The sequence below is a fragment of the Lissotriton vulgaris genome, chromosome 3_1 (genome assembly GCF_964263255.1).
Source record: "Lissotriton vulgaris chromosome 3_1, aLisVul1.2, whole genome shotgun sequence".
Lineage (NCBI taxonomy): Eukaryota > Metazoa > Chordata > Amphibia > Caudata > Salamandridae > Lissotriton > Lissotriton vulgaris.
Genome location: NC_141689.1, coordinates 903,593,227 through 903,620,940, shown reverse-complemented (window position 1 = coordinate 903,620,940; position 27,714 = coordinate 903,593,227).

Genomic DNA, 27,714 nt, shown 5'->3' with positions numbered 1-27,714 from the left:
GAGTAGTGCATCCAGGATCATCCCCTGAAGGGAGTAGTGCATCCAGGATCATTCCCCTGTAGTGCATCCAGGACCATCCCCTGAAGGGAGTAGTGCATCCAGGATCATCCCCTGAAGGGACAGGTGCATCCAGGATCATCCCATGAAGGGACAGGTGCATCCAGGATCATCCCATGAAGGGACAGGTGCATCCAGGATCATCCCATGAAGGGACAGGTGCATCCAGGATCATCCCATGAAGGGACAGGTGCATCCAGGATCATCCCATGAAGGGACCGGTGCATCCAGGATCATCCCCTGAAGGGAGTAGTGCATCCAGGATCATCCCTTGAAGGGACAGGTGCATTCAGGATCATCCCTTGAAGGGACAGATGCATCTAGGATCATCCCATGAAGGGACCGGTGCATCCAGGATCATCCCATGAAGTGACCGGTGCATCCAGGATCATCCCTTGAAGGGACAGGTGTATCTAGGATCATCCCATGAAGAGACCGGTGCATCCAGGATCATCCCATGAAGGGAGTAGTGCCTCCAGGATAATACCCTGAATGGAGTAGTGCTTCTCGGATCATCCACTGAAGGGACTGGAGCATCCAGGATCATCCCCTGAAGGGACAGGTGCATCCAAGATCATCCCATGAAGGGACAAGCACATCCAGGATCATCCCCTGAAGGGAGTAGTGCATCCAGGATCATCCCCTGTAGGGAGTAGTGCATCCAGGATCATCCCCTGAAGGGAGTAGTGCATCCAGGATCATCCCCTGAAGGGACAGGTGCATCCAAGATCATCCCATGAAGGGACCGGTGCACCAGGATCATCCCATGAAGGGACAGGTGCATCCAGGATCATCCCATGAAGGGACAGGTGCATCCAGGATCATCCCATGAAGGGACAGGTGCATCCAGGATCATCCCCTGAAGGGAGTAGTGTATTCAGGATCATCCCATGAAGGGACAAGTGCATCCAGGATCATCCCATGAAGGGACAAGTGCATCCAGGATCATCCCATGAAGGGAGTAGTGCATCCAGGATCATCCACTTAAGGGAGTACTGTATCCAGGATCATCCCAATGAAGGGACCAGTGCATCCAGGATCATCCCCTGAAGGGAGTAGTGCATCCAGGATCATCCCCTGAAGGGAGTAGTGCATCCATGATCCTCCCATGAAAGGGCCGATGCATCCAGGATCATCCCCTGAAGGGAGTAGTGCATCCAGGATCATCCACTGAAGGGACCGGAGCATCCAGGATCATCCCCTGAAGGGACAGGTGCATCCAGGATAATCCCATGAAGGGACAGGCACATCCAGGATCATCCCCTGAAGGGAGTAGTGCATCCAGGATGATCCCCTGAAGGGAGAGGTGCATCCAGAATCATCCCATGAAGGGACAGGTGCATCCAGGATCATCCCATGAAGGGACCGAAGCATCCAGGGTCATCCCATGAAGGGACCGATGCATCCAGGGTCATCCATGAAGGGACAGGTGCATCCAGAATCATCCCCTGAAGGGAGTAGTGCATCGAGGATCATCCACTTAAGGGAGTACTGTATCTATGATCATCTCAATGAAGGGACCAGTGCATCCAGGATCATCCCCTGAAGGGAGTAGTGCATCCAGGATCATCCCCTGAAGGGGCCGATGCATCCAGGATCATCTCCTGAAGGGAGTAGTGCATCCAGGATCATCCCATGAAGGGACAGGTGCATCCAAGATCATCCCATGAAGGGAGTAGTGCATCCAGGATAATCCCCTTAAGGGAGTAGTGCATTCAGGATCGTCCCATGAAGAGACAGGTGCATCCAAGATCATCCCATGAAGGGACAGGTGCATCTAAGAATCATCCCCTGAAGGGACAGGTGCATCCAGAATCATCCCCTGAAGGGAGTAGTGCATTCAGGATCATCCCATGAAGGGACAGGTGCATCCAAGATCATCCCATGAAGGGACAGGTGCATCCAAGATCATCCCATGAAGGGACAGGTGCATCCAAGATCATCCCATGAAGGGACTGGTGCATCCAAGATCATCCCATGAAGGGAGTAGTGCACCCAGGATCATCCCCTTAAGGGAGTAGTGCATCCAGGATCATCCCATGAAGGGACAGGTGCATCCAGGATCATCCCATGAAGGGACAGGCGCATCCAGGATCATCCCCTGAAGGGAGTAGTGCATCCAGGATCATCCCCTGTAGTGCATCCAGGATCATCTCCTGAAGAGAGTAGTGCATCCAGGATCATCCCCTGTAGTGTATCCAGGATCATCCCCTGTAGTGCATCCAGGATCATGCCCTGAAGGGAGTAGTGCATCCAGGATCATTCCCCTGTAGTGCATCCAGGATCATCCCCTGAAGGGAGTAGTGCATCCAGGATCATCCCCTGAAGGGACAGGTGCATCCAGGATCATCCCCTGAAGGGACAGGTGCATCCAGGATCATCCCATGAAGGGACAGGTGCATCCAGGATCATCCCATGAAGGGACAGGTGCATCCAGGATCAGCCCCTGAAGGGAGTAGTGCATCCAGGATCATCCCATGAAGGGACCGGTGCATCCAGGATCATCCCCTGAAGGGAGTAGTGCATCCAGGATCATCCCTTGAAGGGACAGGTGCATTCAGGATCATCCCTTGAAGGGACCGGTGCATCCAGGATCATCCCATGAAGGGACCGGTGCATCCAGGATCATCCCATGAAGGGACCGGTGCATCCAGGATCATCCCATGAAGGGACCGGTGCATCCAGGATCATCCCCTGAAGGAATAGTGCACCCAGGATCATCCACTGAAGGGAGTAGTGCATCCAGGATCATCCCCTGAAGGGAGTAGTGCATCCAGGATCATCCCCTGAAGGGAGTAGTGCATCCAGGATCATACCATGAAGGGGCCGATGCATCCAGGATCATCCCCTGAAGGGAGTAGTGCATCCAGGATCATCCCCTGAAGGGAGTAGTGCATCAAGGATCATCCCCTGAAGGGACAGGTGCATCCAGGATCATCCCCTGAAGGGACAGGTGCATCCAGGATCATCCCCTGAAGGGACAGGTGCATCCAGGATCATCCCCTGAAGGGACAGGTGCATCCAGGATCATCCCATGAAGGGACCGGTGCATCTAGGATCATCCCATGAAGGGACCGGTGCATCCAGGATCATACCATGAAGGGACCGGTGCATCCAGGATCATCCCCTGAAGGGAGTAGTGCATCCAGGATCATCCACTGAAGGGACCGGAGCATCCAGGATCATCCCCTAAAGGGAGTAGTGCATCCAGGATCATCCCCTAAAGGGAGTAGTGCATCCAGGATCATCCCATGAAGGGACAGGTGCATCCAGGATCATCCAATGAAGGGACTGATGCATCCAGGGTCATCCCATGAAGGGACAGGTGCATCCAGAAGCATCCCCTGAAGGGAGTAGTGTATTCAGGATCATTCCATGAAGGGACAGGTGCATCCAAGATCATCCCATGAAGGGAGTAGTGCATCCAGGATCATCCCATGAAGGGACAGGTGCACCCAAGATCATCCCATGAAGGGACAGGTGCATCCAGGATCATCCCATGAAGGGATTAGTGCATCCATGATGATCCCATGAAGGGACAGGTGCATCCAAGATCATCCCATGAAGGGACTGGTGCATCCAAGATCATCCCCTGAAGGGACTGGTGCATCCAGGATCATCCCCTGAAGGGACTGATGCATCCAGGATCATCCCATGAAGGGACTGATGCATCCAGAATCATCCCCTGAAGGGACAGGTGATTCCAGAATCATCCCCTGAAGGGAGTAGTGCATTCAGGATCATCCCATGAAGGGACAGGTGCATCCAGGATCATCCCATGAAGTGAGTAGTGCATCCAGGATCATCCCCTTAAGGGAGTAGTGCATCCAGGATCATCCCCTTAAGGGAGTAGTGCATCCAGAATCATCCCATGAAGGGACAGGTGGATCCAAGATCATCCCATGAAGGGACAGGTGGATCCAAGATCATCCCATGAAGGGACAGGTGGATCCAAGATCATCCCATGAAGGGACAGGTGGATCCAAGATCATCCCATGAAGGGACAGGTGGATCCAAGATCATCCCATGAAGGGACAGGTGGATCCAAGATCATCCCATGAAGGGACAGGTGGATCCAAGATCATCCCATGAAGGGACAGGTGGATCCAAGATCATCCCATGAAGGGACAGGCGCATCCTGGATCATCCCCTGAAGGGAGTAGTGCATCCAGGATCATCCACTGTAATGCATCCAGGATCATCCCCTGAAGGGAGTAGTGCATCCAGGAACATCCCCTGAAGGGACAGGTGCATCCAGGATCATGTTTAAACAATAAGGAGGGTGTTTAGGGGAATTTTTATTGACCTATCATTGCTACAATCCCTGGATACTATAAAAACACATAACAGCAGTGGGTCAGAAATGAATAAAGCTATCTATAGGAACTGTGCATTCACATCAGGATACAATCACGAAATCCAAGTAACTCATGGTGAAAAAATTGTGTTCCCATCAGATACCCATCCTGTACCGCCCTACATCATTTGGGATCCTTCACCCGAAGGAAGTGGATGCGTATCCACTATGGATTAGGTAGATTGTAGCCTAACATCTATGAAGGATACAGAGATGTGATGAAAGGAAAGTAGTATCAGGGGGTAAACTGACTAGCAGTGCAAAGAAATTAGTGGAAGTGCTGTGTGCAAAAATATGTGGATAAATTAAGATTGGGTTGCGGAAATGGAATTACAGACAGGTGCATCCTGGATCATCCCCTGAAGGGAGTAGTGCATCCATGATCATCCCCTGAAGGGAGTGGTGCATCCATGATCATCCCCTGAAGGGAGTGGTGCATCCATGATCATCCCCTGAAGGGAGTGGTGCATCCATGATCATCCCATGAAGGGGGTGATGCATCCATGATCATCCCATGAAGGGACAGGCGCATCCAGGATCATCCCCTGAAGGGAGTAGTGCATCCAGGATCATCCCCTGAAGGGAGTAGTGCATCCAGGATCATCCCCTGAAGGGAGTAGTGCATCCATGATCATCCCATGAAGTGGCTGATGCATCCAGGATCATCCCCTGAAGGGAGTAGTGCATCCAGGATCATCCCCTGAAGGGACAGGTACATTCAAGATCATCCCATGAAGGGACCGGTGCATCCAAGATCATCCCATGAAGGGACCGCTGCATCCAGGATAATCCCCTGAAGGGAGTAGTGCATCCAGGATCATCCCATGAAGGGACGGGTGCATCCAGGATCATCCCCTGAAGGGAGTAGTGCATCTATGATCATCCCATGAAGGGACCAGTGCATCCAGGATTATCCCCTGAAGGGAGTAGTGCATCCAGGATCATCTCATGATGGGACCGGTGCATCCAGGATCATCCCATTAAGGGACAGGTGCATCCAGGATCATCCCATTAAGGGACAGGTGCATCCAAGATCATCCCATGAAGGGACCGGTGCATCCAAGATCATCCCTTGAAGGGACCGGTGCATCCAAGATCATCCCATGAAGGGACCGGTGCATCCAGGATCATCCCATGAAGGGAGTGGTGCATCCAGGATCATCCCATGAAGGGAGCAGTGCATTCAGGATCATCCCATGAAGGGACAGGTGCATCCAGGATCATCCCCTGAAGGGAGTAGTGCATCCAGGATCATCCCATGAAGGGACAGGTGCATCCAAGATCATCCCATGAAGGGAGTAGTGGATCCAGGATCATCCCCTTAAGGGAGTAGTGGATCCAGGATCATCCCATGAAGGGAGTAGTGCATCCAGGATCATCCCATGAAGGGACAGGTGCATCCAGAATCATCCCCTGAAGGGACAGGTGCATCCAGAATCATCCCCTGAAGGGAGTAGTGCATCCAAGATCATCCCATGAAGGGACAGGTGGATCCAAGATCATCCCATGAAGGGACAGGTGGATCCAAGATCATCCCATGAAGGGACAGGTGGATCCAAGATCATCCCATGAAGGGACAGGTGGATCCAAGATCATCCCATGAAGGGACAGGTGGATCCAAGATCATCCCATGAAGGGACAGGTGGATCCAAGATCATCCCATGAAGGGACAGGTGGATCCAAGATCATCCCATGAAGGGACAGGTGGATCCAAGATCATCCCATGAAGGGACAGGTGGATCCAAGATCATCCCATGAAGGGACAGGTGGATCCAAGATCATCCCATGAAGGGACAGGTGAATCCAGGATCATCCCATGAAGGGACAGGTGAATCCAGGATCATCCTATGAAGGGACAGGCGCATCCTGGATCATCCCCTGAAGGGAGTAGTGCATCCAGGATCATCCACTGTAGTGCATCCAGGATCATCCCCTGAAGGGAGTAGTGCATCCATGATCATCCCATGAAGGGGCCGATGCATCCAGGATCATCCCCTGAAGGGAGTAGTGCATCCAGGAACATCCCCTGAAGGGACAGGTGCATCCAGGATGGATCATGTTTAAACAATAAGGAGGGTGTTTAGGGGAATTTTTATTACCTACCATTGCTACAATCCCTGGATACTATAAAAAACACATAGCAGTGGGTCAGAAATGAATAAAGCTATCTATAGGAACTGTGCATTCACATCAGGATACAATCACGAAATCCAAGTAATTCGTGGTGAAAAAATTGTGTTCCCATCAGATACCCATCCTGTACTGCCCTACAGCATTTGGGATCCTTCACCCGAAGGAAGTGGATGCGTATCCACTATGGATTAGGTAGATTGTAGCCTAACATCTATGAAGGATACTGAGTTGTGATGAAAGGAAAGTAGTATCAGGGGATAAACTGACTAGCAGTGCAAAGAAATTGGTGGAAGTGCGGTGTGCAAAAATATGGATAAATTAAGATTGGGTTGCGGAAATGGAATTACAGACAGGTGCATCCTGGATCATCCCCTGAAGGGAGTAGTGCATCCAGGATGATCCCCTGAAGGGAGAGGTGCATCCAGAATCATCCCATGAAGGGACTGATGCATCCAGAATCATCCCCTTAAGGGAGTAGTGCATCCAGGATCATCCCCTTAAGGGAGTAGTGCATACAGGATCATCCCCTTAAGGGAGTAGTGCATACAGGATCATCCCCTTAAGGGACAGGTGCATCCAAGATCATCCCATGAAGGGACAGGTGCATCCAAGATCATCCCATGAAGGGACAGGTGCATCCAGGATCATCCCATGAAGGGACAGGTGCATTCAGGATCATCCCCTGAAGGGATTAGGGCATCCATGATCATCCCATGAAGGGACCGGGGCATCCAAGATCATGCCATGAAGGAAGTAGTGCATCCAGGACCATCCAATGAAGGGACCGGTGCATCCAGGATCATCCCCTGAAGGGATTAGTGCATCCATGATCATCCCATGAAGGGACAGGTGCATCCAGGATCATCCCCGGAAGGGAGTAGTGCATCCAGGATCATCCCATGAAGGGACCGGTGCATCCAGGATCATCCCCTGAAGGGAGTAGTGCATCCAGGATAATCCCTGAAGGGAGTAGTGCATCCAGGATCATCCCATGAAGGGACCAGTACATCCAGGATCATCCCATGAAGGGAGTAGTGCATCCAGGATCATCCCATGAAGGGGCCAGTGCATCCAAGATCATCCCCTGAATGGAGTAGTGCATCCAGGATCATCCCATGAAGGGACCAGTGCATCCAGGATCATCTCATGAAGGGAGTAGTGCATCCAGGATCATCCCATGAAGTGGCCGATGCATCCAGGATCATCCCCTGAAGGAAGTAGTGCATCCAGGATAATCCCTGAAGGGAGTATTGCATCCAGGATCATCCCATGAAGGGACCAGTGCATCCAGGATCATCCCTTGAAGGGAGTAGTGCATTCAGGATCATCCCCTGAAGGGACAGGTGCATCCAGGATCATCCCATGAAGGGACAGGTGCATCCAAGATCATCCCATGAAGGGAGTAGTGCATCCAGGATCATCCCCTGAAGGGAGTAGTGCATCCAGGATCATCCCCTGAAGGGAGTAGTGCATACAGGATCATCCCCTTAAGGGAGTAGTGCATACAGAATCATCCCCTGAAGGGACAGGTGCATCCAAGATCATCCCATGAAGGGACAGGTGCATCCAGGGTCATCCCATGAAGGGACAGGTGCATTCAGGATCATCCCCTGAAGGGATTAGGGCATCCATGATCATCCCATGAAGGGACTGTTGCATCCAGAATCATCCCCTGAAGGGAGTAGTGCATTCAGGATCATCCCATGAAGGGACAGGTGCATCCAAGATCATCCCATGAAGGGACCGGTGCATCCAAGATCATCCCATGAACGGACCGGTGCATCCAAGATCATCCCATGAAGGGACCGGTGCATCCAAGATCATCCCATGAAGGGACCGGTGCATCCAAGATCATCCCATGAAGGGACCGGTGCATCCAGGATCATCCCCTGAAGGGACTAGTGCATCCAGGACCATCCCATGAAGGGACAGGTGCATCCAGAATCATCCCATGAAGGGAGTAGTGCATCCATGATCATCCCATGAAGGGACAGGTGCATCCAAGATCATCCCATGAAGGGACAGGTGCATCCAGGATCATCCCATGAAGGGACAGGTGCATCCAGGATCATCCCATGAAGGGACAGGTGCATCCAGGACCATCCCATGAAGGGACAGGTGCATCCAGGATCATCCCATTAAGCGACAGGTGCATCCAGGATCATCCCATGAAGGGACAGGTGCATCCAGGATCATCCCCTGAAGGGAGTAGTGCATCCATGATCATCCCATGAAGGGGCCGATGCATCCAGGATCATCCCTTGAAGGGACAGGTGCATCCAGGATCATCCCATGAAGAGACCGGCCATCCAGGATCATCCCATGAAGAGACCGGTGCATCCAGGATCATCCCATGAAGGGAGTAGTGCATCCAGGATCATACCCTGAAGGGAGTAGTGCATCTAGGATCATCCACTGAAGGGACCGGAGCATCCAGGATCATCCCCTGAAGGGACAGGTGCATCCAAGATCATCCCATGAAGGGACAGGCGCATCCAGGATCATCCCCTGAAGGGAGTAGTGCATCCAGGATCATCCCCTGTAGGGAGTAGTGCATCCAGGATCATCCCCTGAAGGGAGTAGTGCATCCAGGATCATCCCCTGAAGGGACAGGTGCATCCAAGATCATCCCATGAAGGGACCGGTGCACCAGGATCATCCCATGAAGGGACAGGTGCATCCAGGATCATCCCATGAAGGGACAGGTGCATCCAGGATCATCCCATGAAGGGACAGGTGCATCCGGAATCATCCCCTGAAGGGAGTAGTGTATTCAGGATCATCCCCTGAAGGGACAAGTGCATCCAGGATCATCCCATGAAGGGAGTAGTGCATCCAGGATCATCCCCTGAAGGGAGTAGTGCATCCAGGATCATTCCCATGTAGTGCATCCAGGACCATACCCTGAAGGGAGTAGTGCATCCAGGATCATCCCCTGAAGGGACAGGTGCATCCAGGATCATCCCATGAAGGGACAGGTGCATCCAGGATCATCCCATGAAGGGACAGGTGCATCCAGGATCATCCCATGAAGGGACAGGTGCATCCAAGATCATCCCCTGAAGGGAGTAGTGCATCCAGGATCATCCCATGAAGGGACCGGTGCATCCAGGATCATCCCCTGAAGGGAGTAGTGCATCCAGGATCATCCCTTGAAGGGACAGGTGCATTCAGGATCATCCCTTGAAGGGACAGATGCATCTAGGATCATCCCATGAAGGGACCGGTGCATCCAGGATCATCCCATGAAGGGACCGGTGCATCCAGGATCATCCCTTGAAGGGACAGGTGTATCTAGGATCATCCCATGAAGAGACCGGTGCATCCAGGATCATCCCATGAAGGGAGTAGTGCATCCAGGATAATACCCTGAAGGGAGTAGTGCTTCTAGGATCATCCACTGAAGGGACGGGAGCATCCAGGATCATCCCCTGAAGGGACAGGTGCATCCAAGATCATCCCATGAAGGGACAAGCACATCCAGGATCATCCCCTGAAGGGAGTAGTGCATCCAGGATCATCCCCTGTAGGGAGTAGTGCATCCAGGATCATCCCCTGAAGGGAGTAGTGCATCCAGGATCATCCCATGAAGGGACAGGTGCATCCAAGATCATCCCATGAAGGGACCGGTGCACCAGGATCATCCCATGAAGGGACAGGTGCATCCAGGATCATCCCATGAAGGGACAGGTGCATCCAGAATCATCCCATGAAGGGACAGGTGCATCCAGAATCATCCCCTGAAGGGAGTAGTGTATTCAGGATCATCCCATGAAGGGACAAGTGCATCCAGGATCATCCCATGAAGGGAGTAGTGCATCCAGGATCATCCACTTAAGGGAGTACTGTATCCAGGATCATCCCAATGAAGGGACCAGTGCATCCAGGATCATCCCCTGAAGGGAGTAGTGCATCCAGGATCATCCCCTGAAGGGAGTAGTGCATCCAGGATCCTCCCATGAAAGGGCCGATGCATCCAGGATCATCCCCTGAAGGGAGTAGTGCATCCAGGATCATCCACTGAAGGGACCGGAGCATCCAGGATCATCCCCTGAAGGGACAGGTGCATCCAGGATAATCCCATGAAGGGACAGGCACATCCAGGATCATCCCCTGAAGGGAGTAGTGCATCCAGGATGATCCCCTGAAGGGAGAGGTGCATCCAGAATCATCCCATGAAGGAACAGGTGCATCCAGGATCATCCCAATGAAGGGACCGGTGCATCCAGGATCATCCCATGAAGGGACCGGTGCATCCAGGATCATCCCATGAAGGGACCGGTGTATTCAGGGTCATCCCATGAAGGGACCGATGCTTCCAGGGTCATCCCATGAAGGGACCGATGCATCCAGGGTCATCCATGAAGGGACAGGTGCATCCAGAATCATCCCCTGAAGGGAGTAGTGTATTCAGGATCATCCCATGAAGGGACAAGTGCATCCAAGATCATCCCATGAAGGGAGTAGTGCATCGAGGATCATCCACTTAAGCGAGTACTGTATCTATGATCATTCCAATGAAGGGACCAGTGCATCCAGGATCATCCCCTGAAGGGAGTAGTGCATCCAGGATCATCCCCTGAAGGGGCCGGGCATCCAGGATCATCTCCTGAAGGGAGTAGTGCATCCAGGATCATCCCATGAAGGGACAGGTGCATCCAAGATCATCCCATGAAGGGAGTAGTGCATCCAGGATAATCCCCTTAAGGGAGTAGTGCATCCAGGATCATCCCATGAAGAGACAGGTGCATCCAAGATCATCCCATGAAGGGACAGGTGCATCCAAGATCATCCCCTGAAGGGACAGGTGCATCCAGAATCATCCCCTGAAGGGAGTAGTGTATTCAGGATCATCCCATGAAGGGACAAGTGCATCCAAGATCATCCCATGAAGGGAGTAGTGCATCGAGGATCATCCACTTAAGCGAGTACTGTATCTATGATCATTCCAATGAAGGGACCAGTGCATCCAGGATCATCCCCTGAAGGGAGTAGTGCATCCAGGATCATCCCCTGAAGGGGCCGGGCATCCAGGATCATCTCCTGAAGGGAGTAGTGCATCCAGGATCATCCCATGAAGGGACAGGTGCATCCAAGATCATCCCATGAAGGGAGTAGTGCATCCAGGATAATCCCCTTAAGGGAGTAGTGCATCCAGGATCATCCCATGAAGAGACAGGTGCATCCAAGATCATCCCATGAAGGGACAGGTGCATCCAAGATCATCCCCTGAAGGGACAGGTGCATCCAGAATCATCCCCTGAAGGGACAGGTGCATCCAGAATCATCCCATGAAGGGACAGGTGCATCCAAGATCATCCCATGAAGGGACAGGTGCATCCAAGATCATCCCATGAAGGGACTGGTGCATCCAAGATCATCCCATGAAGGGACTGGTGCATCCAAGATCATCCCATGAAGGGAGTAGTGCACCCAGGATCATCCCCTTAAGGGAGTAGTGCATCCAGGATCATCCCATGAAGGGACAGGTGCATCCAGGATCATCCCATGACGGGACAGGCGCATCCAGGATCATCCCCTGAAGGGAGTAGTGCATCCAGGATCATCCCCTGTAGTGCATCCAGGATCATCTCCTGAAGAGAGTAGTGCATCCAGGATCATCCCCTGTAGTGTATCCAGGATCATCCCCTGTAGTGCATCCAGGATCATGCCCTGAAGGGAGTAGTGCATCCAGAATCATTCCCTGTAGTGCATCCAGGATCATCCCCTGAAGGGAGTAGTGCATCCAGGATCATCCCCTGAAGGGACAGGTGCATCCAGGATCATCCCATGAAGGGACAGGTGCATCCAGGATCATCCCATGAAGGGACAGGTGCATCCAGGATCATCCCCTGAAGGGAGTAGTGCATCCAGGATCATCCCATGAAGGGACCGGTGCATCCAGGATCATCCCCTGAAGGGAGTAGTGCATCCAGGATCATCCCTTGAAGGGACAGGTGCATTCAGGATCATCCCTTGAAGGGACAGATGCATATAGGATCATCCCATGAAGGGACCGGTGAAGGGACCGGTGCATCCAGGATCATCCCATGAAGGGACAGGTGCATCCAGGATCATCCCATGAAGGGACAGGTGCATCCAGGATCATCCCATGAAGGGACAGGTGCATCCAGGATCATCCCATGAAGGGACCAGTGCATCTAGGATCATCCCATGAAGGGACCGGTGCATCCAGGATCATACCATGAAGGGACCGGTGCATCCAGGATCATACCATGAAGGGACCGGTGCATCCAGGATCATCCCCTGAAGGGAGTAGTGCATCCAGGATCATCCACTGAAGGGACCGGAGCATCCAGGATCATCCCCTAAAGGGAGTAGTGCATCCAGGATCATCCCCTAAAGGGAGTAGTGCATCCAGGATCATCCCATGAAGGGACAGGTGCATCCAGGATCATCCAATGAAGGGACTGATGCATCCAGGGTCATCCCATGAAGGGACAGGTGCATCCAGAAGCATCCCCTGAAGGGAGTAGTGTATTCAGGATCATTCCATGAAGGGACAGGTGCATCCAAGATCATCCCATGAAGGGAGTAGTGCATCCAGGATCATCCCATGAAGGGACAGGTGCACCCAAGATCATCCCATGAAGGGACAGGTGCATCCAGGATCATCCCATGAAGGGATTAGTGCATCCATGATGATCCCATGAAGGGACAGGTGCATCCAAGATCATCCCATGAAGGGACTGGTGCATCCAAGATCATCCCATGAAGGGACTGGTGCATCCAAGATCATCCCCTGAAGGGACTGGTGCATCCAAGATCATCCCCTGAAGGGACTGGTGCATCCAGGATCATCCCATGAAGGGACTGATGCATCCAGAATCATCCCCTGAAGGGACAGGTGATTCCAGAATCATCCCCTGAAGGGAGTAGTGCATTCAGGATCATCCCATGAAGGGACAGGTGCATCCAGGATCATCCCATGAAGTGAGTAGTGCATCCAGGATCATCCCCTTAAGGGAGTAGTGCATCCAGGATCATCCCCTTAAGGGAGTAGTGCATCCAGAATCATCCCATGAAGGGACAGGTGGATCCAAGATCATCCCATGAAGGGACAGGTGGATCCAAGATCATCCCCTGAAGGGAGTAGTGCATTCAGGATCATCCCATGAAGGGACAGGTGCATCCAGGATCATCCCATGAAGTGAGTAGTGCATCCAGGATCATCCCCTTAAGGGAGTAGTGCATCCAGAATCATCCCATGAAGGGACAGGTGGATCCAAGATCATCCCATGAAGGGACAGGTGGATCCAAGATCATCCCATGAAGGGACAGGTGGATCCAAGATCATCCCATGAAGGGACAGGTGGATCCAAGATCATCCCATGAAGGGACAGGTGGATCCAAGATCATCCCATGAAGGGACAGGTGGATCCAAGATCATCCCATGAAGGGACAGGTGGATCCAAGATCATCCCATGAAGGGACAGGTGCATCCAGGATCATCCCATGAAGGGACAGGCGCATCCTGGATCATCCCCTGAAGGGAGTAGTGCATCCAGGATCATCCCCTGAAGGGGCCGATGCATCCAGGATCATCCCCTGAAGGGAGTAGTGCATCCAGGATCATCCCCTGAAGGGACAGGTGCATCCAGGATCAACCCATGAAGGGTGGAGTGCATCCAGGATCATGCCATGAAGGGATAGATGCATCCAGGATCATCCCCTGAAGGGGCCGATGCATCCAGGATCATCCCCTGAAGGGAGTAGTGCATCCAGGATCATCCCCTGAAGGGACAGGTGCATCCAGGATCAACCCATGAAGGGAGTAGTGCATCCAGGATAATACCCTGAAGGGAGTAGTGCATCTAGGATCATCCACTGAAGGGACTGGAGCATCCAGGATCATCCCCTGAAGGGCAGGTGCATCCAAGATCATCCCATGACGGGACAAGCACATCCAGGATCATCCCCTGAAGGGAGTAGTGCATCCAGGATCATCCCCTGTAGGGAGTAGTGCATCCAGGATCATCCCCTGAAGGGAGTAGTGCATCCAGGATCATCCCCTGAAGGGACAGGTGCATCCAAGATCATCCCATGAAGGGACCGGTGCACCAGGATCATCCCATGAAGGGACAGGTGCATCCAGGATCATCCCATGAAGGGACAGGTGCATCCAGGATCATCCCCTGAAGGGAGTAGTGCATCCAGGATCATCCCCTGAAGGGAGTAGTGCATCCATGATCCTCCCATGAAAGGGCCGATGCATCCAGGATCATCCCCTGAAGGGAGTAGTGCATCCAGGATCATCCACTGAAGGGACCGGAGCATCCAGGATCATCCCCTGAAGGGACAGGTGCATCCAGGATAATCCCATGAAGGGACAGGCACATCCAGGATCATCCCCTGAAGGGAGTAGTGCATCCAGGATGATCCCCTGAAGGGAGAGGTGCATCCAGAATCATCCCATGAAGGGACAGGTGCATCCAGGATCATCCCAATGAAGGGACCGGTGCATCCAGGATCATCCCATGAAGGGACCGATGCATCCAGGGTCATCCCATGAAGGGACAGATGCATCCAGGGTCATCCATGAAGGGACAGATGCATCCAGGGTCATCCATGAAGGGACAGGTGCATCCAGAATCATCCCCTGAAGGGAGTAGTGTATTCAGGATCATCCCATGAAGGGACAAGTGCATCCAAGATCATCCCATGAAGGGAGTAGTGCATCGAGGATCATCCACTTAAGGGAGTACTGTATCTATGATCATCTCAATGAAGGGACCAGTGCATCCAGGATCATCCCCTGAAGGGAGTAGTGCATCCAGGATCATCCCCTGAAGGGGCCGATGCAGCCAGGATCATCTCCTGAAGGGAGTAGTGCATCCAGGATCATCCCATGAAGGGACAGGTGCATCCAAGATCATCCCATGAAGGGAGTAGTGCATCCAGGATAATCCCCTTAAGGGAGTAGTGCATCCAGGATCATCCCATGAAGAGACAGGTGCATCCAAGATCATCCCATGAAGGGACAGGTGCATCCAAGATCATCCCCTGAAGGGACAGGTGCATCCAGAATCATCCCCTGAAGGGACAGGTGCATCCAGAATCATCCCCTGAAGGGAGTAATGCATTCAGGATCATCCCATGAAGGGACAGGTGCATCCAAGATCATCCCATTAAGGGACAGGTGCATCCAAGATCATCCCATGAAGGGACTGGTGCATCCAAGATCATCCCATGAAGGGAGTAGTGCATCCAGGATCATCCCCTTAAGGGAGTAGTGCATCCAGGATCATCCTATGAAGGGACAGGTGCATCCAGGATCATCCCATGAAGGGACAGGCGCATCCAGGATCATCCCCTGAAGGGAGTAGTGCATCCAGGATCATCCCCTGTAGTGCATCCAGGATCATCCCCTGTAGTGCATCCAGGATCATCTCCTGAAGAGAGTAGTGCATCCAGGATCATCCCCTGTAGTGTATCCAGGATCATCCCCTGTAGTGCATCCAGGATCATGCCCTGAAGGAAATAGTGCATCCAGGATCATTCCCCTGTAGTGCATCCAGGATCATCCCCTGAAGGGAGTAGTGCATCCAGGATCATCCCCTGAAGGGACAGGTGCATCCAGGATCATCCCATGAAGGGACAGGTGCATCCAGGATCATCCCCTGAAGGGAGTAGTGCATCCATGATCATCCCCTGAAGGGGCCGATGCATCCAGGATCATCCCCTGAAGGGAGTAGTGCATCCAGGATCATCCCCTGAAGGGACAGGTGCATCCAGGATCAACCCATGAAGGGTGGAGTGCATCCAGGATCATGCCATGAAGGGATAGATGCATCCTGGATCATCCCCTGAAGGGAGTAGTGCATCCATGATCATCCCCTGAAAGGAGTGGTGCATCCATGATCATCCCCTGAAGGGAGTAGTGCATCCATGATCATCCCATGAAGGGGGTGATGCATCCATGATCATCCCATGAAGGGGGTGATGCATCCATGATCATCCCATGAAGGGACAGGCGCATCCAGGATCATCCCCTGAAGGGAGTAGTGCATCCAGGATCATCCCCTGAAGGGAGTAGTGCATCCAGGATCATCCCCTGAAGGGAGTAGTGCATCCATGATCATCCCATGAAGTGGCTGATGCATCCAGGATCATCCCCTGAAGGGAGTAGTGCATCCAGGATCATCCCCTGAAGGGACAGGTACATTCAAGATCATCCCATGAAGGGACCGGTGCATCCAAGATCATCCCATGAAGGGACCGCTGCATCCAGGATAATCCCCTGAAGGGAGTAGTGCATCCAGGATCATCCCATGAAGGGACCGGTGCATCCAGGATCATCCCCTGAAGGGAGTAGTGCATCTATGATCATCCCATGAAGGGACCAGTGCATCCAGGATTATCCCCTGAAGGGAGTAGTGCATCCAGGATCATCTCATGATGGGACCGGTGCATCCAGGATCATCCCATTAAGGGACAGGTGCATCCAGGATCATCCCATTAAGGGACAGGTGCATCCAAGATCATCCCATGAAGGGACCGGTGCATCCAAGATCATCCCATGAAGGGACCGGTGCATCCAAGATCATCCCTTGAAGGGACCGATGCATCCAAGATCATCCCATGAAGGGACCGGTGCATCCAAGATCATCCCATGAAGGGAGTGGTGCATCAAGGATCATCCCATGAAGGGAGCAGTGCATTCAGGATCATCCCATGAAGGGACAGGTGCATCCAGGATCATCCCCTGAAGGGAGTAGTGCATCCAGGATCATCCCATGAAGGGACAGGTGCATCTAAGATCATCACATGAAGGGAGTAGTGGATCCAGGATCATCCCCTTAAGGGAGTAGTGGATCCAGGATCATCCCATGAAGGGAGTAGTGCATCCAGGATCATCCCATGAAGGGACAGGTGCATCCAGAATCATCCCCTGAAGGGACAGGTGCATCCAGAATCATCCCCTGAAGGGACATGTGCATCCAGAATCATCCCCTGAAGGGAGTAGTGCATTCAGGATCATCCCATGAAGGGAGAGGTGGATCCAAGATCATCCCATGAAGGGACAGGTGGATCCAAGATCATCCCATGAAGGGACAGGTGGATCCAAGATCATCCCATGAAGGGACAGGTGGATCCAAGATCATCCCATGAAGGGACAGGTGGATCCAAGATCATCCCATGAAGGGACAGGTGGATCCAAGATCATCCCATGAAGGGACAGGTGGATCCAAGATCATCCCATGAAGGGACAGGTGGATCCAAGATCATCCCATGAAGGGACAGGTGGATCCAAGATCATCCCATGAAGGGACAGGTGGATCCAAGATCATCCCATGAAGGGACAGGTGAATCCAGGATCATCCCATGAAGGGACAGGCGCATCCTGGATCATCCCCTGAAGGGAGTAGTGCATCCAGGATCATCCACTGTAGTGCATCCAGGATCATCCCCTGAAGGGAGTAGTGCATCAATGATCATCCCATGAAGGGGCCGATGCATCCAGGATCATCCCCTGAAGGGAGTAGTGCATCCAGGAACATCCCCTGAAGGGACAGGTGCATCCAGGATCATGTTTAAACAATAAGGAGGGTGTTTAGGGGAATTTTTATTGACCTATCATTGCTACAATCCCTGGATACTATAAAAAACACATAACAGCAGTGGGTCAGAAATGAATAAAGCTATCTATAGGAACTGTGCATTCACATCAGGATACAATCACGAAATCCAAGTAACTCATGGTGAAAAAATTGTGTTCCCATCAGATACCCATCCTGTACCGCCCTACATCATTTGGGATCCTTCACCCGAAGGAAGTGGATGCGTATCCACTATGGATTAGGTAGATTGTAGCCTAACATCTATGAAGGATACAGAGATGTGATGAAAGGAAAGTAGTATCAGGGGGTAAACTGACTAGCAGTGCAAAGAAATTAGTGGAAGTGCTGTGTGCAAAAATATGTGGATAAATTAAGATTGGGTTGCGGAAATGGAATTACAGACAGGTGCATCCTGGATCATCCCCTGAAGGGAGTAGTGCATCCATGATCATCCCCTGAAGGGGCCGATGCATCCAGGATCATCCCCTGAAGGGAGTAGTGCATCCAGGATCATCCCCTGAAGGGACAGGTGCATCCAGGATCAACCCATGAAGGGTGGAGTGCATCCAGGATCATCCCCTGAAGGGAGTGGTGCATCCATGATCATCCCCTGAAGGGAGTAGTGCATCCATGATCATCCCATGAAGGGGGTGATGCATCCATGATCATCCCATGAAGGGGGTGATGCATCCATGATCATCCCATGAAGGGGGTGATGCATCCATGATCATCCCATGAAGGGACAGGCGCATCCAGGATCATCCCCTGAAGGGAGTAGTGCATCCAGGATCATCCCCTGAAGGGAGTAGTGCATCCAGGATCATCCCCTGAAGGGAGTAGTGCATCCATGATCATCCCATGAAGTGGCTGATGCATCCAGGATCATCCCCTGAAGGGAGTAGTGCATCCAGGATCATCCCCTGAAGGGACAGGTGCATCCAGGATCATCCCCTGAAGGGACAGGTACATTCAAGATCATCCCATGAAGGGACCGGTGCATCCAAGATCATCCCATGAAGGGACCGCTGCATCCAGGATAATCCCCTGAAGGGAGTAGTGCATCCAGGATCATCCCATGAAGGGACCGGTGCATCCAGGATCATCCCCTGAAGGGAGTAGTGCATCTATGATCATCCCATGAAGGGACCAGTGCATCCAGGATTATCCCCTGAAGGGAGTAGTGCATCCAGGATCATCTCATGATGGGACCGGTGCATCCAGGATCATCCCATTAAGGGACAGGTGCATCCAGGATCATCCCATTAAGGGACAGGTGCATCCAAGATCATCCCATGAAGGGACCGGTGCATCCAAGATCATCCCATGAAGGGACCGGTGCATCCAAGATCATCCCTTGAAGGGACCGGTGCATCCAAGATCATCCCATGAAGGGACCGGTGCATCCAAGATCATCCCATGAAGGGAGTGGTGCATCCAGGATCATCCCATGAAGGGAGCAGTGCATTCAGGATCATCCCATGAAGGGACAGGTGCATCCAGGATCATCCCCTGAAGGGAGTAGTGCATCCAGGATCATCCCATGAAGGGACAGGTGCATTCAAGATCATCCCATGAAGGGAGTAGTGGATCCAGGATCATCCCCTTAAGGGAGTAGTGGATCCAGGATCATCCCCTTAAGGGAGAAGTGGATCCAGGATCATCCCATGAAGGGAGTAGTGGATCCAGGATCATCCCATGAAGGGAGTAGTGCATCCAGGATCATCCCATGAAGGGACAGGTGCATCCAGAATCATCCCCTGAAGGGACAGGTGCATCCAGAATCATCCCCTGAAGGGACAGGTGCATCCAGAATCATCCCCTGAAGGGACATGTGCATCCAGAATCATCCCCTGAAGGGAGTAGTGCATTCAGGATCATCCCATGAAGGGACAGGTGGATCCAAGATCATCCCATGAAGGGACAGGTGGATCCAAGATCATCCCATGAAGGGACAGGTGGATCCAAGATCATCCCATGAAGGGACAGGTGGATCCAAGATCATCCCATGAAGGGACAGGTGGATCCAAGATCATCCCATGAAGGGACAGGTGAATCCAGGATCATCCTATGAAGGGACAGGCGCATCCTGGATCATCCCCTGAAGGGAGTAGTGCATCCAGGATCATCCACTGTAGTGCATCCAGGATCATCCCCTGAAGGGAGTAGTGCATCCATGATCATCCCATGAAGGGGCCGATGCATCCAGGATCATCCCCTGAAGGGAGTAGTGCATCCAGGAACATCCCCTGAAGGGACAGGTGCATCCAGGATGGATCATGTTTAAACAATAAGGAGGGTGTTTAGGGGAATTTTTATTGACCTACCATTGCTACAATCCCTGGATACTATAAAAAACACATAGCAGTGGGTCAGAAATGAATAAAGCTATCTATAGGAACTGTGCATTCACATCAGGATACAATCACGAAATCCAAGTAATTCGTGGTGAAAAAATTGTGTTCCCATCAGATACCCATCCTGTACTGCCCTACAGCATTTGGGATCCTTCACCCGAAGGAAGTGGATGCGTATCCACTATGGATTAGGTAGATTGTAGCCTAACATCTATGAAGGATACTGAGTTGTGATGAAAGGAAAGTAGTATCAGGGGATAAACTGACTAGCAGTGCAAAGAAATTGGTGGAAGTGCTGTGTGCAAAAATATGGATAAATTAAGATTGGGTTGCGGAAATGGAATTACAGACAGGTGCATCCTGGATCATCCCCTGAAGGGAGTAGTGCATCCAGGATCATCCCCTGAAGGGAGTAGTGCATCCAGGATCATCCCCTGAAGGGACAGGTGCATCCAGGATCATCCTCTGAAGGGACAGGTGCATCCTGGATCATCCCATGAAGGGAGTAGTGCATCCAGGATCATCCCATGAAGGGACAGGTGCACCCAAGATCATCCCATGAAGGGACAGGTGCATCCAGGATCATCCCATGAAGGGATTAGTGCATCCATGATGATCCCATGAAGGGACAGGTGCATCCAAGATCATCCCATGAAGGGACTGGTGCATCCAAGATCATCCCATGAAGGGACTGGTGCATCCAAGATCATCCCCTGAAGGGACTGGTGCATCCAGGATCATCCCATGAAGGGACTGATGCATCCAGAATCATCCCCTGAAGGGACAGGTGATTCCAGAATCATCCCCTGAAGGGAGTAGTGCATTCAGGATCATCCCATGAAGGGACAGGTGCATCCAGGATCATCCCATGAAGTGAGTAGTGCATCCAGGATCATCCCCTTAAGGGAGTAGTGCATCCAGGATCATCCCATGAAGGGACAGGTGGATCCAAGATCATCCCATGAAGGGACAGGTGGATCCAAGATCATCCCATGAAGGGACAGGTGGATCCAAGATCATCCCATGAAGGGACAGGTGGATCCAAGATCATCCCATGAAGGGACAGGTGGATCCAAGATCATCCCATGAAGGGACAGGTGGATCCAGGATCATCCCCTGAAGGGACAGGTGCATCCAGGATCATCCCCTGAAGGGAGTAGTGCATTCAGGATCATCCCATGAAGGGACAGGTGCATCCAGGACCATCCCATGAAGGGACAGGTGCATCCAGGATCATCCCCTGAAGGGACTAGTGCATCCAGGACCATCCCATGAAGGGACAGGTGCATCCAGGACCATCCCATGAAGGGACAGGTGCATCCAGGACCATCCCATGAAGGGACAGGTGCATCCAGGATCATCCCATGAAGGGACAGGTGCATCCAGGATCATCCCATGAAGGGACCGGTGCATCCAGGATCATCCCATGAAGGGACCGGTGCATCCAGGATCATCCCATGAAGGGACCGGTGCATCCAGGATCATCCCATGAAGGGACAGGTGCATCCAGGACCATCCCATGAAGGGACAGGTGCATCCAGGACCATCCCATGAAGGGACAGGTGCATCCAGGACCATGCCATGAAGGGACAGGTGCATCCAGGATCATCCCATGAAGGGACAGGTGCATCCAGGATCATCCCATGAAGGGACAGGTGCATCCATGATCATCACATGAAGGGGCCGATGCATCCAGGATCATCCCTTGAAGGGACAGGTGCATCTAGGATCATCCTTTGAAGGGACAGGTGCATCCAAGATCATCCCATGAAGAGACCGGTGCATCCAGGATCATACCCTGAAGGGGCCGATGCATCCAGGATCATCCCCTGAAGGGAGTAGTGCATCCAGGATCATCCCCTGAGGGGACAGGTGCATCCAAGATCATCCCATGAAGGGACCGGTGCACCAGGATCATCCCATGAAGGGACCGGTGCACCAGGATCATCCCATGAAGGGACCGGTGCATCCAGGATCTTCCCATGAAGGGACCGGTGCATCCAGGATCATCCCCTGAAGGGACCGGTGCATCCAGGATCATCCCCTGAAGGGAGTAGTGCATCCAGGATCATCCACTGAAGGGACCGGAGCATCCAGGATCATCCCCTAAAGGGAGTAGTGCATCCAGGATCATCCCATGAAGGGACATGTGCATCTAGGATCATCCCATGAAGGGACAGGTGCATCTAGGATCATCCCATGAAGAGAGTAGTGCATCCAGGAACATCCCCTGAAGGGAGTAGTGCATCCATGATCCTCCCATGAAGGGGCCGATGCATCCAGGATCATCCCCTGAAGGTAGTAGTGCATCCAGGATCATCCCCTGAAGGGAGAGGTGCATCCAGAATCATCCCCTGAAGGGAGTAGTGCATCCAGGATCATCCCATGAATTGACAGGTGCATCCAAGATCATCCCATGAAGGGAGTAGTGCATCTAGGATCATCCCCTTAAGGGAGTAGTGCATCTAGGATCATCCCCTTAAGGGAGTAGTGCATCCAGGATCATCCCATGAAGGGACAGGTGCATCCAAGATCATCCCATGAAGGGACAGGTGCATCCAAGATCATCCCATGAAGGGGCTGGTGCATCCAAGATCATCCCATGAAGGGAATAGTGCATCCAGGAGCATCCCCTTAAGGGAGTAGTGCATCCAGGATCATCCCATGAAGGGACAGGTGCATCCAAGATCATCCCATGAAGGGATAGGCGCATCCAGGATCATCCCATGAAGGGACAGGCGCATCCAGGATCATCCCATGAAGGGACAGGCGCATCCAGGATCATCCCCTGAAGGGAGTAGTGCATCCAGGATCATCCCCTGTAGTGCATCCAGGATCATCCCCTGAAGGGAGTAGTGCATCCAGGATCATCCCCTGTAGTGCATCCAGGATCATCCCCTGAAGGGACCGGTGCATCCAGGATCATCCCCTGAAGGGACACGTGTATCCAGGATCATCCCCTGAAGGGGCCGGTGCATCCAGGATCATCCCCTGAAGGGAGTAGTGCATCCAGGATCATCCCATGAAGGGACCGGTGAATCAAGGATCATCCCATGAAGGGACCGGTGAATCAAGGATCATCCCCTGGAAGGGAGTAGTGCATCCAGGATCATCCCTTGAAGGGACAGGTGCATCCAAGATCATCCCATGAAGGGAGTAGTGCATCCAGGATCATCCCATGAAGGGACAGGTGCATCCAGGATCATCCCATGAAGGGACAGGTGCATCCAGGATCATCCCATGAAGGGACAGGTGCATCCAGGATCATCCCATGAAGGGACAGGTGCATCCAGGATCATCCCATGAAGGGACAGGTGCATCCAGGATCATCCCCTGAAGGGAGTAGTGCATCCAGGATCATCCCCTGAAGGGACAGGTGCATCCAGGACCATCCCATGAAGGGACAGGTGCATCCAGGACCATCCCATGAAGGGACAGGTGCATCCAGGACCATCCCATGAAGGGACAGGTGCATCCAGGATCATCCCATGAAGGGAGTAGTGCATCCAGGATCATCCCATGAAGGGACAGGTGCATCCAGGATCATCCCCTGAAGGGAGTAGTGCATCCAGGATCATCCCATGAAGGGACCGGTGAATCAAGGATCATCCCATGAAGGGACCGGTGAATCAAGGATCATCCCCTGGAAGGGAGTAGTGCATCCAGGATCATCCCTTGAAGGGACAGGTGCATCCAAGATCATCCCATGAAGGGAGTAGTGCATCCAGGATCATCCCATGAAGGGAGTAGTGCATCCAGGATCATCCCATGAAGGGACAGGTGCATCCAGGATCATCCCATGAAGGGACAGGTGCATCCAGGATCATCCCATGAAGAGACAGGTGCATCCAGGATCATCCCATGAAGGGACAGGTGCATCCAGGATCATCCCCTGAAGGGAGTAGTGCATCCAGGACCATCCCATGAAGGGACAGGTGCATCCAGGACCATCCCATGAAGGGACAGGTGCATCCAGGACCATCCCATGAAGGGACAGGTGCATCCAGGATCATCCCATGAAGGGAGTAGTGCATCCAGGATCATCCCATGAAGGGACCGGTGCATCCAGGATCATCCCATGAAGGGACCGGTGCATCCAGGATCATCCCATGAAGGGACCGGTGCATCCAGGATCATCCCATGAAGGGACCGGTGCATCCAGGATCATCCCATGAAGGGACCGGTGCATCCAGGATCATCCCATGAAGGGACCGGTGCATCCAGGATCATCCCATGAAGGGACCGGTGCATCCAGGATCATCCCATGAAGGGACCGGTGCATCCAGGATCATCCCATGAAGGGACAGGTGCATCCAGGACCATCCCATGAAGGGACAGGTGCATCCAGGACCATCCCATGAAGGGACAGGTGCATCCAGGACCATGCCATGAAGGGACAGGTGCATCCAGGACCATCCCATGAAGGGACAGGTGCATCCAGGACCATCCCATGAAGGTGCATCCAGGATCATCCCATGAAGGGACAGGTGCATCCATGATCATCACATGAAGGGACAGGTGCATCCAGGATCATCCCATGAAGGGACCGGTGCATCCAGGATCATCCCATGAAGGGACCGGTGCATCCAGGATCATCCCATGAAGGGACCGGTGCATCCAGGATCATCCCATGAAGGGACCGGTGCATCCAGGATCATCCCATGAAGGGACCAGGTGCATCCAGGATCATCCCATGAAGGGACAGGTGCATCCAGGACCATCCCATGAAGGGACAGGTGCATCCAGGACCATCCCATGAAGGGACAGGTGCATCCAGGACCATCCCATGAAGGTGCATCCAGGATCATCCCATGAAGGGACAGGTGCATCCATGATCATCACATGAAGGGGCCGATGCATCCAGGATCATCCTTTGAAGGGACAGGTGCATCCAAGATCATCCCATGAAGAGACCGGTGTATCCAGGATCATACCCTGAAGGGAGTAGTGCATCCAGGATCATCCCCTGAAGGGGCCGATGCATCCAGGATCATCCCCTGAAGGGAGTAGTGCATCCAGGATCATCCCCTGAGGGGACAGGTGCATCCAAGATCATCCCATGAAGGGACCGGTGCACCAGGATCATCCCATGAAGGGACCGGTGAACCAGGATCATCCCATGAAGGGACCGGTGCATCCAGGATCATCCCATGAAGGGACCGGTGCATCCAGGATCATCCCCTGAAGGGACCGGTGCATCCAGGATCATCCACTGAAGGGAGTAGTGCATCCAGGATCATCCACTGAAGGGACCGGAGCATCCAGGATCATCCCCTAAAGGGAGTAGTGCATCCAGGATCATCCCATGAAGGGACAGGTGCATCTAGGATCATCCCATGAAGAGACAGGTGCATCTAGGATCATCCCATGAAGAGAGTAGTGCATCCAGGAACATCCCCTGAAGGGAGTAGTGCATCCATGATCCTCCCATGAAGGGGCCGATTCATCCAGGATCATCCCCTGAAGGTAGTAGTGCATCCAGGATCATCCCCTGAAGGGAGAGGTGCATCCAGAATCATCCCCTGAAGGGAGTAGTGCATCCAGGATCATCCCATGAATGGACAGGTGCATCCAAGATCATCCCATGAAGGGAGTAGTGCATCTAGGATCATCCCCTTAAGGGAGTAGTGCAATTAGGATCATCCCCTTAAGGGAGTAGTGCATCCAGGATCATCCCATGAAGGGACAGGTGCATCCAAGATCATCCCATGAAGGGACAGGTGCATCCAAGATCATCCCATGAAGGGGCTGGTGCATCCAAGATCATCCCATGAAGGGAATAGTGCATCCAGGAGCATCCCCTTAAGGGAGTAGTGCATCCAGGATCATCCCATGAAGGGACAGGTGCATCCAAGATCATCCCATGAAGGGACAGGCACATCCAGGATCATCCCATGAAGGGACAGGCGCATCCAGGATCATCCCATGAAGGGACAGGCGCATCCAGGATCATGCCCTGAAGGGAGTAGTGCATCCAGGATCATCCACTGAAGGGGCCGGAGCATCCAGGATCATCCCCTAAAGGGAGTAGTGCATCCAGGATCATCCCATGAAGGGACAGGTGCATCCAGGATCATCCCATGAAGGGACCGATGCATCCAGGGCCATCCCATGAAGAAACAGGTGCATCCAGAATCATCCCCTGAAGGGAGTAGTGTATTCAGGATCATCCCATGAAGGGACCGGTGCATCCAGGATCATCCCATGAAGGGACCGGTGCATCCAGGATCATCCCCTGAAGGGACCGGTGCATCCAGGATCATCCCCTGAAGGGAGTAGTGCATCCAGGATCATCCACTGAAGGGACCGGAGCATCCAGGATCATCCCATGAAGGGACCGGTGCATCCAGGATCATCCCATGAAGGGACCGGTGCATCCAGGATCATCCCCTGAAGGGAGTAGTGCATCCATGATCATCCCATGAAGGGAGTAGTGCATCCAGGATCATCCCCTGAAGGGAGTAGTGCATCCAGGATCATCCCCTGAAGGGAGTAGTGCATTCAGGATCATCCACTGAAGGAACCGGAGCATCCAGGATCATCCCATGAAGGGACAGGTGCATCCAGGATCATCCCATGAAGGGACAGGTGCATCCAGGATCATCCCATGGAGGGACCGATGCATCCAGGATCATCCCATGGAGGGACCGATGCATCCAGGATCATCCCATGGAGGGAACGATGCATCCAGGATCATCCCATGGAGGGAACGATGCATCCAGGGTCATCCCATTAAGGGACAGGTGCATCCAGAATCATCCCCTGAAGGGAGTAGTGTATTCAGGATCATCCCCTGAAGGGAGTAATGCATCCAGGATCATCCCTTGAAGGGACAGGTGCATCCAGGATCATCCCTTGAAGGGACAGGTGCATCCAGGATCAACCCAGGAAGGGACAGGTGTATTCAGGATCATCCCCTGAAGGGAGTAGTGCATCCAGGATCATCCCATGAAGGGACCGGTGCATCCAGGATCATCCCATGAAGGGACCGGTGCATCCAGGATCATCCCCTGAAGGGAGTAGTGCATCCATGATCATCCCATGAAGGGGCTGATGCATCCAGGATCATCGATTGAAGGGACAGGTGCATCCAGGATCATACCCTGAAGGGAGTAGTGCATCTAGGATCATCCACTGAAGGGACCGGAGCATCCAGGATCATCCCCTGAAGGGACAGGTGCATCCAAGATCATATATTTAACAAGGTATAGAGAGCAAAGGGATTTTTATC